Source organism: Anguilla rostrata, chromosome 7, assembly GCF_018555375.3.
Source record: "Anguilla rostrata isolate EN2019 chromosome 7, ASM1855537v3, whole genome shotgun sequence".
NCBI lineage: Eukaryota > Metazoa > Chordata > Actinopteri > Anguilliformes > Anguillidae > Anguilla > Anguilla rostrata.
In genome coordinates, this window is record NC_057939.1 from 44243052 (window position 1) to 44257136 (window position 14085).

Here is a 14085-nt window from a genome sequence, read left to right on the forward strand (position 1 = left end):
TTCACACGTGAAATAATAGTGTACGACATGTTGCACAATCGAGCAGTAATATTTGCGGAATTTGTACAGGAAAGGCTTTAGGTAATTCATCAAATGTCAGAATGTATTTCTAGGTGCATCTGTCATGGAGGCTGAATAACAGTAACCTTACCCCTCGGGGAGCTTTCTGTGAAAGATTATTCCCACCAGTCAGAGAATTCTCTGGGTCCCACCACTCTGAGCCATATGGAGTGTACATCTGTTACCTGTGAGTGTCTTTATGCTCAGGATGTAGATTGCTCTGGAAAGATTAGAGAAGCATTGTTGATTCAAATAGGTTTTAGATTTATTTGAATCAACACTGGAAAGAGAGAATCTACATGAAAATAGAAATAAATCCAGATTAAACAGGAATAACAAAAGTGCATTATTCCCAAAAGTGTCATGAATATGGCTGAAATCAGACAAAAGCCCGAAATTGTACTTGATTGCATAATCCTACGAAGCACTTGCTGAATTCTGTTTTCATTCTTATTTGATAAAATTATATTAAAGCGTGGTGTTGTTACTCTTCAAATAAGTGATTTATTTAGAAATGAAAAATAATACAAAATATGCAGTTAATTGAAAAATACGCAGGTCATGATACTGCATAACAGTGGCTAATGCAGGTTTCTAATTCAGGTGAAAAATATGGGTTTACTACAAAGGGAAAATGATAGGGACTAATGAAATAATATGGCAAGCCGAGAGACAATGTCCACCAATCGAAGAAGATTTAGTGACAGGAGACCGTACAGGGGTTTCCTTGGGGAGGTGAACCCCTCTGACTGTAAGGCTTATAAAACCTCACCTCATCATTCACTGTGAATGGTGCAGTAGGCCTTTGTTTTATTACCCTGCCCTGCACTGGGTTCATTCATTGATTATTTTAAATGGAAATAGCTGCTTTGCTGTGAATTTTGTTGCAATAGCTCACTAGTAACATTAGTATCCGCATATATATTGCATACTGCATATTGCCATGAGTTGTGTGTAACCTATGTAGGCTGAATTGCTTTTGCTGTTGATCATTTTGTGCACTCCTCTAAAATTATTTCACAATATAGTGAAAATGTTTCTATATATTAATGGTACTGCCATTTATATAATAAAATACAACTGTAAAGAGTCCCCACTGTAAACAGTAACTACACACAGGGCTAGATTTTCACATTCTATACAAAGGATATATCGTATCGCAGCCCTAATGGGATCCCAGAGAGCTTTAGATTCAAGAGCTTTTTTCTTTTTCACTGTCCTACTGTAACCAGCCAAATGGAAATAGCATTGCAGTGATAGATCTCAAATGCCACCAATGTGTAATATATAGCATAGCGGTCATTTTGAACAGTAATCTTGCCACATTGCCAAGCTAATGATACTGATGATAATATAATAATGATATTATTGTTTTTTATCATTATTATATAGCTCATCCAGAGGGACCTAAAAGGGCCATCATTACATTTTAGGAATTTTAGCTGATGCATGTAAAGGCCCAAAACATAATCATTGACAATAATATAACTGCCCATAATGTAAATGAAATTGAGTGTAATATAGCCCATGACATAAAAATAGAATAAAGTAATGAGATCTTGAACGTGTAATGTAATACGTCTAACATGTTTTAATATGCTGTGTACTTTTTACAAGGCCCCCCTTGTGCCCCACTTTGTGATGCTGTAGTATGCTTCACACTGTGCTTTGTGCTACTGTTCATAATTTCCAGTATACCTTGTGATACTTTGAAGGGCTACTCTGTGGTGTTACGGTATACTTTGTCATTCTTATAACATACTTTGCAGTGCATTGAGATCATCTGAGGTACTTTGTTGTACATGCAAGATGCATCCCCATTGCATCATGTGAATAGTGTTTGAATCTGTTTTTTTTTTGTTTTGTTTTTTTGCCAAATAAAATCATATTTAACAAATCATAGTTTGCCAATATCATGTTTTATCTGAGATGTGACATTATATTCAGTTTGAGGCTGCATGGTTGCCATTCTAAATATATTAATACTGTACAGAACTGATTCCTCTGTGAAGAGTTTTTTTTTTTTCCCCAGCTGATCATTAGGCCTAATTGGACACTTCTATTATAGTAATTGCTCTGATTAAAAGAAGACTGTAATTCTTTATTTGACCACTTGGTGGCTCTTCTTAAGACTTCAATTGAAGATCCTTGATCACCCACTCGGCCCTCTTCATTGGCTACTGGAAAAGAGTAAAAAGCTGCACATTTTCAACAGAAAAATGCACCACTGCTTCTTCAGTTTTGCTACTTTGCTTAGAGCATAATGCTAAAGGACAAATACTCCAAACAGCATGACAGCCTACTGAGCTAGCTAGCAGTTTGTCTGTCTCTGTTTCTGTACAAATCTGACTTCAAACTAGGCCAGACTGATGGGAAAAGACATATACAACACAATGAAACCAGTACAATACCACCTGTCACAATACAACATGTCAAGGCAAATATGGCCTGACTCAATTTAAAACTTGTGTTTATGGAGTGTATGAGACTAAATTTCACCAGTTTTTCAGTAAAACATTTTTATACAAGAATCCAATTCATTTAGAGGAGACATTTAGCATTATTGTGTTTGTGAAGGTATCCCTTACATTTAATGTGCCCTCCTACTAGCATACAAAATTGACAACTGCATTTCCTTATGGAGCAGCATTCCAGAGAGGAGTGTTCACTTGCAGTTACTTGCATTGGGTATTGTTTTCACCTGATGTGCAATTCATACCCTCCTAAAGTTTTTAACCACCTCCCCCCCCCCACACACACACACACATTTTTCAAAGTTTAATTGTGAAATTATAAAAACTTGTGAAAATGAATTAATTTGGAAATTATCCCCTTATTCCATCATGAATTATATATGCTATATTGAACAAGCCCAAAACAAACTATGTAAAAGGCTATTGCTTGGTGCACAAAAGTACCCCATAATTCACCAAAGCACCAATGTATCATAAAATGCAGAACAAAGAGTCACAAAGTATCACAAAGAATTACACAGTGTCATAAAAAGGCCCCTAGGTACCATGAAGCATACCACAATGTACGGCAAAGTGCTGCAAAGCACACAGCAAAGCAAGCCATGGATCATCGTGACAAACTGGCACAGGGTGTCCCACAGTACCACAGAGTGCAACAAACAGTATAGCGCAGAGTTTTTATGTTATTTTCAATCTTATTGCATTGTCTAGCCAATAAATGATCATCAGGTCTATACTGCAATAAATGGCCAATAGTCATATTACATTATGAGAAAAAATGTTATTATATTACAGATTCATAGTTTTATTACTTTACAGGGCTTTTATTGCATTATGGGCTTTATTGCATTTGATTTGATTAATATAGTCCAATTATTACATTTTGAGCCATTACAGACACTGTTATCCAGAGCAACTCATAATTAGTGCATAAAGGGAAGACCTTGATATAATAAATCACAGACCCCCCATGTAACAATTAGCATGTAATGACTGGGGCATGACACACCGGTGATAGGCAATCCTTTGTCATTAGAATGTGGAAGGGAAGGTAGAGAGGATTTTTTTCATGGTGAGATATACTGCATGAAATGTCACATGACACAGACATCGCTGATAAGCCAACAGGAGCTCTGCAAGCCACATATAAACTCGCCCTCACTTAAATTCTGCCATTTGGCAGAAGAAGGTTACAGGGCAGAATAGCTGCTGGCATACAACATATCCTAGGCTGCAACCAATAGTCAAATCCCCAGGCCCCACAGTTTATGGCAGAGGCACTATAAATAAACGCGGGCCCCACAGGGCCTGCGCATTCTGCCTCTGTGTCCTTCTAATTTAATTAGACGAGAGAGAATGGAGGTTTCCAAGACAGATTGGCTTCATCAGAGCGATGTGCGGATGAGTACAGCATGCTATTTAACGTGAGCTAAGTAATTAGAGAGATATTGAAATTCTTGCAGTGCTGGATATTTATTCCAACAAAGGGAAAAGGCTCAGAATCTGTTACTATTTTTTATTTATTTTGGGGTAAACAAAGCACCGTTATCTGATATGACGAAGCAGGGATTCATGTCCTTTTATTAACCCATTGTTATTAATAGTACGTTTTTGTTCCTTAGCTGGAGGGTCTGTTTTTGTGGGTCATTTCATTAACTGTAAGATGTATGTCAGAACACATCACCTCTGCATCCCAGCTCTTTGGTCTTACATGTATGTGCATTTGATGTGTTTATATACAGTGAGCTCCATGTTTGGGACAAAGACATATTTTAGTTGATTGCGCTCTGCTCAGCTTTTATTAAAAGGTATTTTTATACTCTTTGGTTTCACCATGTAGAAATTATAGCACTTTTAATAAATAACCCCACATTTTGGGGCATGATGATGTCTGGGACAAATAGCTTCACAGATGTTTCTTATTAGCCAGGTGTAAGAGATCTTTTAGCATCTTGTCTTGATTCAAGGCGCTTTATTGCCTTTGGTGTCTACTGGAGATGTATTGCCATTTGTCAACATGAGGACCAGAGTTGTGCCAATGAAAGCCATTTTGATGCTGAGAAATAAGAAGAAGAAAAAACAGTCAGAGACATAGGTCAAACTTTAGGCTTACTAAAATCAACACTTTGAAGCATCACATAGAAAAACATAGATCACTGTTGAGGTCAATAATCATAAAGGGCCTGATTGGCCAAGGAAGACCTCTCCAGTCCAAGAGGGATGAAATGATCCCCGCTGTTTCTTGCCCATCTTAGGGGGATGTTTCTTTTGTCACTGAGGAGTCTAGAAGTCTAATTTATATTATGAGAACTGCAAATGGGATTCTACAGATGTATGCACTGGGAGCTGGCATCATTATAAAACCAGAGTGAACACTAAACTGGGATGCTGCAACTTATTTCGTTTTAACGGTTACCTGAAACCTGGAATCCTTCGAAATTCCAGGAAACCATTGAAACCATTGATCAGTCTTGTTTGATGGGTGACCTGTTAATGTTGGCAGTTAACTTCTGGATGTAATTCAAATTTGAGCAAGATGAACTTGAATTGATGTAATAAATAACTACTGTTAGCTCGGGTTTCTCCATTTGCCAATTTGTCATTCCTCAAACCAGCAATGGATTCTTTTTTTATGCATCCATTTTAGCTTCACATTTTTACTTCCCACCTGCTTAACCAAAGTGCAATGCGATGTAAGCATTAAAATCAGTGGCTATTGACTGTAGCTCCCCCACTCACAGCCACATAATCTATGTGCTGTAAAATAACCAAGTAAATATAAAAAATCAAGCTAAAGGACACAAAGCAGTGAAGAATAAGAGTGATCAATAGGCTTTCTGCAACAAAGGAGTGATCAATAGGCCCATTAGATAATAAATGCTTTTCCTTACTGGAAGCTATTTAAAGTACTTCAGGATAATGAATGTAAAGCATAGAAATTAACTGGCTTATTCAAGAGGTTAATCCAAGAGTTTTAGAAGCTCAAATGCACTTTGATTGTGAATGAGATGTGTATTCAAACATTAATTGCCCCTACAATGTGAGCATAAGTATTGTTTTAGAGGTGAGTCTCTAAGGTAATGCAAGTTTACACAATTAAAATATTCACAGGAAGCTGACAGCATAAATGTGCTAGCAAAAAGGGAAAATATAAATCAGAAAAGGAAGAATGAAAAGATAACATGAAATCCGCATGGAGCTTCCTTAATGATGATCCTACAATTTAAAATAAAATCTGAAATAACTGAATCATCTGGAACAGAAGCTTACTGGACAAGCAGCAGTTTAGACAAAAGTCCAAGCCATGACTGAACCATCGGCATGTACGGGTCAATCTGCCAGGACAATATCCACAATATTTTTTTGCAAGGCCTATGTATAGCAAGATGTGCAGAACTTCATCCATCTATTATCTATACCCACTTATCCTGGGCAGGACCACAGGAGGCATTTGCAGTGGGCGTCAGGCAGGAATACAGTATACCCTGGACAGGCCTTCGATCTATCACAGGGCACGCACACCATTCCCTCACACATTTATACCTATGGGAAATTCAGTCTCCAGTTAGCCTACCTGCATGTCTTTGGACTGTGGGAGGAAACCCACTTCCAGCTGAAAAATGGAAGTGTCGTTCTTTGTTTTCACCATAGCCAACGAGATTACTTTTACTGTATTACTTTTAGTGAAGTGTCTGGGGAATTATGGGACAATGTTCGCTGTTCACGGCTGTCACCACAGTCAAGCAAAACTAAATTTGGCTAAACAAATGAATGTTGCATAAACCACTGAAGAAAGCTCAGTGCTCTTGTCCCCGGTGGTTCTCCTTCCCTCGCATGAGTCCTAAATCTTAGAGCGAGGATAGAAAGAAGCAGTACAGGAAATGTTTATATGCCATTACAGATCTGCCACTAAATACTGGTTACACTAAATACACTAAATGGCTGCTCAAATTTGGTATCGGTATCATGAGCGCTTTATGCAAATTTTAATACATGATTACTTTTCATTTGCATTTATTGAAGATTTGAAATAATAAAGACGTCATGTTCAACTCAGACATTATGTTGAAACACATCAGTTCGACAATATTGTGGTCCATTCTTGGTAGTTGCTGTCCTCACTAAGTGGAAACAGCATCTAAAAGAAAATCTTTCTGAAAGAACCTATTTGGCAGACTGCCAACTGCCAAAGAGGACAGATGGATGTGGCTTCAGAAAAAGCAAGGGAAAATTTGTGAGTGAGAAATGAGTGAACCAGAGACAAATGTGGCATTTCTGATAATTTATTTAAATATATTCATGTAGAAGTATGTGGAGAATATCCTTATCAAGTCTCCTCTGAAGGAATTGTTCATTGTTCACCAAACAAGGTAGGTTTGATGAATGCCATTGAATAAGACAATGGTCTAATCCAATGGAACTAATAATCTTACCGTGTTTGTATTCGAACAGACATGGTATTAATTGCTGAACCGTGGTATTAAGATTTATACTTTTTGCTGCATTTTAGATGCTATGCTTACATATAGGTAGCCGACCAACCAGTCAGAGTCGCTAATGCAACGATCAGGACTCATACCCTCACGGGCTTCCCACCTGTGAACACTGCCAATTGTGTTCGTAGGAATATCTGACCAAGCTGGAAGTACCGCTGCCGGGGATGGAACCCGGATCTCTGTGGTGGTAGGCGAGTGCTTATACTTCTACACTACCCAGACGGCCCCTTAGTTCAAACATTTTATGTCAACCAACAAGCGGCAGTTACTGCTAGTAACTGAGGTAACTAGCTAGCTAAGATTTGTTAAAGGATATAGGATTTATATAAAAGACACAATTTCAAAGGACTTGTGTGAATTACACACCCTGGCCTCCAAAATTATGGGCACCCTTGTTGAAGATATGCAAGGAAGGCCATCTGAAACAAACAATATAGGTAATGGGCTATATTATATGCTCAATAAATATTTAGAAATGATATTATTTTATACTATTAAATTGCACCCTTTGTTCATAAAGGTAATACTACTGAGTGTTCTTGTGTAGCGTTTCTTTGACCCCGGACTTGAAACAGATTGAAAATAAAAGGCTTTCAGATCAAACAACAGATTCCAGGCTTTCAGAACAGGAAACTCATACAGTATTCACAGCCGAGGTATGGCAATGTGGACCATGAGAACTTTGTCTGCCCTGCTCGTCTGCTCATTATGCTGGGGAAGGTGTGCAATAACCACGGCTGAGCTGAACCAAAGAACAAATAATTTAAGTCATAGCATGGGGTGTTGAGATCATCTACTGGGCAGCTGTATAGGAGTGGTTCACTCTGCATACTTAGCACGTTAGCATTCTGTTGCCACCTTTCCTCTGCCCTTCTGAAGAATTATTCTCTCCGTGATGACAAAAGGTTTACAGTTGTCACCCTAATCAGAAGTGCCCCTTCTTTGGGCAATAGATGACACCGTGCAAGGAATGTTTCTGTATAAGTGAAAAGAGAAGCAAGAAATTGATCCGGCGTTTTTTTTTTTTTTTGTCCAAATGATTTACCAATCATGGTGTTTACTTCAGTAGTTGAATAGAGCCCATGAATCTGCCACTGGGGTAAATGGGTTTGGTTTTTTATGTTAAGTCCTGACAAATGTGAATATAAACACAAATAATGATATTTTTCTGCCACATGTATTTCTTGTGTCTGAGTTTGTTGCCCTGAGACATTAGTCTCATTAGTCTGAGTTAGTTGTTCTGTTCTCATTTCTCTACTAGAACTGAACCTGAAGCCATAAAATAAAACTTAGAAGCTCAAACCATGAATGATTTCACAAAACAATGAGTACAGTCTGCATATTTTCACACACATGGCAATTCTAAAACACACAAAGCAAAATAAAAACAGATCTAGCCAAGATTTCATGTGAAACCTTTTTGCTTTCAAATTACATTCCAGTCTTAAGTCTGTGATCAAAAGCATATCCATCTAATTATGATCTTTTTTTCTCAATTTCACAATCATTTGTCAGATGACAGCTAACTATAACATCTGTATTATGCATAAATGTGGCGGTAATGAGGTTCACTTTGAAAGAGCTATGTAAGCTGTTTCTGAAGAATGACAATCAAGGTCTGAAGGCAGAAGAAGAGAAGGTAAAGGGTCAAGGAGTAGGACTGGGCTCAATCAGCATTTGCTGTCATTCACAGCAAAATGAATGTTAATCACCTTCTGTTCCAAACACAGTTGAGTTCAGCAAATGCCATAATTATCTGAACAATCACTGATAGATTGGACAGTAGATGGAAAAACCATCCCATAACATCAAAGATCTACCAGCATATTTCATTGTAGGTGAAACATCCTTTTAAATTTGAGTGTCCTTCTTCCAATGCCAAACCAACCGCTGGTGTGTCTTGCCAAAAATCTCAATTTTGGGCTCATCTGACCATAGCACCTGGTTCCAATCAAGGTTTAGCACTGGAACTTCAACTGGAACCAGGTGGTATGGTCAGATGAAAACAAAATTGAGCTTTTTGGCCACACACATCAGTGGTGGGTTTGGCATTGGAAGAAGGACACTTAAATGATCCACCGCTGTACATGTCAATATGTCACATGGTTGCTTTCATTTACGGGACCTAGGGATCTTGTTAATGAGGTCAATGGAATCATGAACTCCAGTACTACCAATACATTTTGCCAAAAATAACCCCCCAAATTCCCCCTTCAATAACCCGAATGATCCCAAGCATATGTCAAAATCAACTGTGAAGTATTTGCAGGAACGAAAAATGAAGGTTTAGAATGGCTGTCAGTTCCCAGACTTGAATATTATTGTAAATATGTGGGTAGACTGAACTGCATGCAGCTGGAATAGTACTACAGGGAAATCCTAGAGCGAGGATAGAAAGAAGTAGTTGGCTGTAAGAAATGTTTATATGCCATTATAGATCTGTCAAAGGAGCTGCCACTAAGTACTGGCAGGCTGCTCAAATTATGTATCAAAAGCACTTCATTATTCCGAATCTTTGATAAATGCAAATGAATAGTAATCATGTATTACAATTAGCATAAAGATGTATCATGTTCAACTCAAAGACATTATGCTCAAACACATCAGTTTATGACAATGTGAACATGTCTGAAGATGCAATGTTGCAGTCCATTCTAGACAGTTTCTGTCCTCACTAAGTGGGAGCAACATGTTATCTGAATTATTTTATTTTTATTTTTTGACAAGCGCCCCTATCCAGTTTGCAAGCCAGTGTGTTTGCACTGGCATATCACTAAGACACATTGTTTTGATTTTAATATTGTTTCAGGAAATGAATTAAGCTCTGCATGGGTATTTGGGGTTGGAAGCAGATACACTAAATAGGCTAGAAAAAGGCGAAAATCTGGTTATATTGATGCTGTATAATAAGTAAATGTAAAATGACAAACCATCTTAGCCATAGCAAGCCAAAAACAGAGGACTGACCAGTGGTGAACAAAAGGAAAGCTATAAATTCAGTTAACTTCTAGTTGCGCTGCTTACCACTAATGTGAAAATGCACCATACCTTTATTCAACAAGTTGCTATCCATGCATTTCAAGTTTAAAGACCCTGAATAATATTTTAGTACTTCACTCAGTCCGCATGCATCGTTTTGGATTTTGATAAACTTTGCTTGTTTCCTTTTGGCTAGTTGAGCTCAGAAAAGAGTTTCTCGCTATTTAATTTAATTAAAAGAAATAAGTAAAATCATTATGGCTTTGATGTCAGCAGAGAAAAACAAAACAATGTTGGAAACATGTTCAATGACTGCCACTGCTTCCTTTCATGATGTAGCTGGGGAAATGACTTGCTGCAGAATGGACTCCTTGAGCACTAAGATCATGATGCAGTTACATAATTGCTTTTCAGTTCCTCATAGCAGACTAACTCCCTGTGGTCCCCTGTCTATGTTCCACTAAATATTAACTTAAATTGTCCCCTCTCAAACCTTTTTCATTTTCTCATTTTATTCTTATTCATAGTGACAATAGGATGTCATCTATCCAGATGATGGATGTGGGGGCTGTGACTCATCAGGTACTTCACCTGTCTGTGCCAGAGTGGGAGGGTTTTGGTCTACAGTGTAATAACCATTTCAACACTCAGTTGTTCTGATCAACTTATGGAAGACACAGAAGTCAACCTACAACAGGTGCACACCTAACAGCTTCCTGTCTACACTTGCTGCAATAATCACAACAGATCCAAGGTTCTTGGCTAAACCAGTTGTGCAGAACATGCACTTTCCTTCAAGTTTAACTTTCCTGTTGCCAAGAAACAGTTCAATGGGTAGCCAGTGGAATATACAGAGACCCATTGTGATTGCACCAACACATAATGAACACCAGTAGTGAAGAAAAAACATATTTTCTCCTTCTCAAAATATGTTTTCCTCTAGTGGGGGAGTTAAACAGCACTCCTTTGCAGCTAGAACATTATGGACAGCACCCTGCCTGAGAAGGCCTCAAGGTCTTTTTTTATAAATTTAGTTGTATGACTAATTTTATGATGTGTTTTATGGTATATGAGTCCCACATACCCCAATTATTGTGACCTTGCGCCCTATAAATTTATTTTTGTTGCATTTTATTGGTGGTGAGTTTCCATGCTTAAATAGCATTACTTAACCACTTCTCATAAAAAAACACCCGTGATTGAGGCGTTCAGAGCATCCATGAATAAGCAATCAAAGATGTAATGGAGTAGGTGAACATTAAATTCAATTTAGATCCACAATGCAATACTCAAAATGATGAAGAGCAAAAATATAAAGAGTGGTACCTACACTGAACAGGCAGTGCTTTCAGTATTCGTCTCCAGTCAGTGCAAAAAAAAAACCCCGCCCCTGATATGTTCAGGAAATTAACAGCAGCTTTCAATGAGTTTGTGTAATTTTTGCTGTTAATGCGTCTCCTAATAATGCAAGTTTTTCAAATTAGATGGATCACTCACTAACTCACTTTTTTGTCAGAAATCTATATATTTATTTAATACTGCTAATGCAAGCATTAACTGTGCATGTTGATGTGGTCCTTTTTAAAATTCCATAGTTCAGCAATTGTCAATTGAAACACTCAGTCAGAAAATCCTGTACAGCTGACTATGGGAAATTCAGATTTCATGAAAATAGACATAAGCAACACGCAAGCCTCCAACGCATGATTTATGACCTACCACATGAAAAATGGCAAATAATCCTTTAGGCCCGAATGCACTGCACCTGTAGAAGTGCCCTGTCATTAACTTTCATAAAAGCAAGATTGGCAGTGTGATTCTCTCTTCAAACCCAGTGCTGATATGTTTATTTCTATATTGATCTGTGTTTACTTAGCAAACACATTTATACACGGTGATGTGCATGATCTTTTTGAAATGGTCTGGCCCTTTCAGATCAAATCATATCCAAAACTGCCTCCTTAAAAACGTTCATAAAAGTATATTAGAAAGCTGTCAGATTGGTGGAATCTTACAATTACTGGGGATGAGGCTTCATGCCAGAATGTGGCACTAAAAAAGGTAAGTGACACATCAAAGTGCAACAATAAATTTAGAGGGCAGTTTGAAATCCCAGTAGCAAGGTAGTGAAAATGATACTGTAAAATGACTATAATGGCATCCATAAAGCCTATGTCCTTGCCTTTGTGCTTCCTGTGCAAAATCAACAAATAGGTCCTTATGTTTCATGTTCATGCACACACACGCACACATACACACAAGCATACATGCACGCACACACACATACGCATGCACACGCTCGTACACGCACACACACACACACCTTCTGGTTCATTGCCTCTTGAGAAAATTGCCTCTTGTTAGTTCTAACACTTTCTGTACTGTGCTCAATCTCTGTAACCATCACTGCTTTACCCTGGCTAAAGGAAAAAATACCAAAGGCATGTGGACAATCCGCTCTTTATAGAAAAGACATACATACTTTAAGAGCAGTTTTTCTTTATGTATTTTCTGATCAATATGCTTCTTATTCTGCTTTGACATTTAAAAAATATCCTGAGTTGCAACATAATTTACCTCAAGCTTAATGTCTCTGATCTGAATATAAATTATAAACAGTATAAAATATTTACCAAAAAATCATTTAACCCTCAACTAATTCCCTTAACCACTATATGTGCATGTCATAAATACACAGTAATTGGTTTATTTTTCTCTATTAAATGGAAATGAGAAAATAATACAAAACTGTAGTTCTGATGTTGATGTGCTATAAGTGATGAACGGGATGCATAGGCCTTATGTCAGTGAGGACTGGTTTTAACCTGATAGACTGTTGATGGGAAATGTGAGCAACTTCCTAGTTCCTGACTTTTATTTGACATGTATTTATATCAGACCTGGGTCAAATATGTATTTGTTTTGGATTCAAATACTTTTCCGTGCTCTATTGATCTTGCCTGGTGTAATTGAGCCTGCCAATATGACCAGACGGTGGGGTTTGCACTTTTTGAGAGTTGATTTCATTGGTTCCAATAAATCAGACAAGATCAGTGAAGCGTACAAATGTATTTGAATCCAAAACACATACGTAGTTGACCCAGGCCTGCTTTATATATTAACAAGGATATTAGTAAAGGTGCCGAATAATGGTGCCAACAATCTGTTTTTTTTTTTTTAAGAACCCCCCCCAACATTTTCTGACCTGTACTCAGCCGAACTTGTTCTTCTGCCGACCCTTCCTGCCAGCTTCAAGAGGAGCTAGCCGTAGGCACGTCACTTCTCCGATTCACGCCACCAATTACGAGCCGGAGGATTACGGAGGACGTAAGGTCAGCGTGTTCTTGGTTCGTGCCCGGGACTTGGCCGCTGGAGCGTGATGAGATCGGACGAAACTAGCCTAGCCGGCTTACCCCCAAGCGTTCCCCAGTGAGCCTGGGCCAAAATGCTGCCTTGCCAAAGTGAACCTCCGGGCATAACCAGCAGTGGTGCGGCCAGGACTCGAAGGCGCGGTCACAGGGTTCATGCTTTTCTTTCACAACAAGTGTCTGTACAGCGGAGGCCCTGGTGCCAACCGTCCTAACATCCCCAGAATTTGGCACTTTTGTGCACGGCGCTGGCTCACAGCGAAGCGGCGAGGAGTAAATCGTTTTTCTCCTCTAACCCTGTTCTTCAGATTGGAAGATTTTCCTAGTGTAAATCTCTGAAACCACAAATTCAGTTTTTTTTGGAGGTCTTACGAATCCAAAATTATGTTCATTGTGTTCAAGGAGGTGTGACAATCTAGGCACTCCAGTATATTTAGAGGTAAAAGTGACACATGACATGAAAAGGAGGATACACTTCCCTGCCATTATCTGTAAACTGATGAAAATTGCAAAAACATTTTTTAACTCTTCAGGGGTGCACATATATGTTTCCATTTACATCAAAGTTTTTTTATTTTCAATGACACAGAACAGATAGAAACAGACAGAAAAAAATAAAAGGTAACACAGAGCAAGTAATGTTAAATAACTTCGGTAAAAAATATATGACGATGCTGGGGGAGGGGTGGCAAGCAAACACTCTACAAA